Source organism: Pelodiscus sinensis, chromosome 1 (assembly GCF_049634645.1).
Source record: "Pelodiscus sinensis isolate JC-2024 chromosome 1, ASM4963464v1, whole genome shotgun sequence".
Taxonomy (NCBI): Eukaryota; Metazoa; Chordata; order Testudines; family Trionychidae; genus Pelodiscus; species Pelodiscus sinensis.
The window spans coordinates 196,170,124-196,172,536 of NC_134711.1; positions in this window are offsets into that span (position 1 = coordinate 196,170,124).

Sequence of the window (2,413 nt, forward strand, 5' to 3'; positions counted from 1 at the left end):
CTGCCCCCCTCCCGGCCCCAGACCCCTTAAAGGGGCACAGGCTGGCTACGGTGCCCGTGCCAGGAGCAAGCCTGCCAGCACCCAGCCAGCAGACCCTGCACCTGGCACGGATCGAGCCACCCACCCGATGCCCCCCAGCCCTCCCCCTCTTCCCGGGACCAGGCTGGCGGCTCCCGGGAGCTTGCCCGGGACCACAAGAGGCGGGCACCCGCCTGGGCTAGTGCAGACATTGTGGACCTTGTCCACGATCTCTGCACTAGGCACAGGAAAGTGGCCATCTAGGGCAGGAGAGCTGCTAGCCTGGCCACCCAGGAGCAGGTGTGCAAGAGAATCAAGGGGGTCCACTGAGACCCCCGACCCTGAGCCCTGAGCTTACAATGGCCGTCCTGGATCAGACCAAAGGTCCATCTAGCCCAGTAGCCTGTCTGCCGACAGCGGCCAGCCCTAGGGACCCTGGAGGGGATGGACCGAAGACAGTGACCAAGCCATTTGTCTCGTGCCATCCCTCTCCAGCCTTCCACAAACCTTGGGCAGGGACACCACTCCTACCCCCTGGCTAATACCACTCCATGGACCCAGCCTCCATGACTTGATCTCACTTCCCTTTAAACTCTGTTCTAGTTGTAGCCTTCACAGCCTCCTGCAGCAAGGAGTTCCACAGGTTGACTCTTTACTTTGTGAAGAAGAACTTTCTGTTACTAGTTCGAAGCCTGCTACCCATTCCTTTCCTTTGGTGTCCTCTAGTCCTTCTTTATGGGAACTAATGAAGAACTTTTCTGTATGCACCCTCTCCACCCCACTCATGCTTTTAGAGACCTCTATCCTGTCCCTCCTCCGTCTCCTCTTTTCTAAGCTGAAAAGTCCCAGTCTCTTTAGCCTCTCTTCATATGGGACCTGTTCCCAACCCCTGATCATTTTAGTTGCCCTCCCCTCTCCCAGCCTCTCTCTTCCCCTCTCCCACCTCCTTTTCCCAGTCTCCCCGAGTTTTGTTCAATAAAGAGTTGCTATTTTTGAACACACATGTCCTTTATTTTGTACATCAGGAAGGGGGGCTAGGGATGGGTAAGTGGAAGGAGGTGAGGGAGGAATGGGGTACAAGCCCCCGATGGGGAGGACTGGGCTGGCTCTGCGGGCTTCTGGGGGTGGAAGCTCTCCTGCAGCCCCCCAATTGCCCCCTCTCCCCAGATGGCAGCCTGCGCAAGTGCAGCCGGGCTGATGGCCAAGTGCTGTGATGTGCCCAGTGTGGGTAGTCCGGGCAATCCAAGCCAGGACTGCTTTGCAAGCGGGGCACCCCTGAGAACTGTCTGTCCGGAGTGGGGGTCGGGACCCTTTAAGCACAGCCCTCGGCTAGCCTGAGACAGCATCTCCACGCTCTAAGTTCTTCTCTGATGCCCTGCCGGCACTGCTTCCGGCCATCCTTAAAATTCGAACTAGTTTTTTAGTCTGGATCCATTAGTTCGAATTAGCTTAGTTCGAATTAACTAATTTAGTTCGAATTAATGTTGTAGTGTAGGCATACCCTTAGTTATTCCCAAATAACACTGCTGTGTAGACATACCCCAATACATTGGTAGCTATGTCACTCAAACTTATAGTAACAAAAGAACGAGGTAGTTTACTCAGAATAACCCATGGCACTACAACTTCTAATGTCATGCAAAAATTGAGAGGAATACAGCAAGGTTACGTCTACGCTACATGTTTTTGCGGCAGAAAATATGCTAATGAGGGACTCTCCAGGAGAGACATAAGGATCTTGTTCAAAACGAGGTTTGGGGGCAAAATGGAAGCAGCTACACGGGTTCTTTTTGCACAAAAGCCCCTTGCGGAAAAAGAAATGGCAGAAAATATGCTAATTATGTCATGACTTATGTTAATGAGTCCCTTGTAGGCATATTTTCTGCCGCAAAAACGTCTAATATAGACGTAGCCCAACAGTCAAAGTCCATCTAACTTCCTGCTCCATGTGGTTTTCCCCTAACAATCACTGACAGGGAGGTTACCAAAAGATTTTGCAGATTTGATACAGACCTTTCACAAGCATATCTTTTAAAACTGGGAGACAATACACTTGTTTGCAATGTTGTGGCCTGATAGGTCTCAGAATATGAGAGGGACAAAGTAGGTGAGATATTCTCTTTCGGTATGTCTACGCTGCCACCCTAGTTCGAATTAGGGTAGCTAATGTAGGCATTCGAACTTGCAAGGAGTAATAACGGTAGTTCGAATTAGGAGCTTTAATTCGAACTACCTAGTCCATGCTGCGTGTAGCCGCGGGCAGGTAGTTTGAACTACGGGCATTTAAAAATGGCGCCCGCCCGGGAACATACAAATGAAGCCTGTGATATTTAAATCCCAGGCTTCATTTGCAAGTTCAAATGCCTACATTAGCCACCCTAGTTCAAACTAGGGT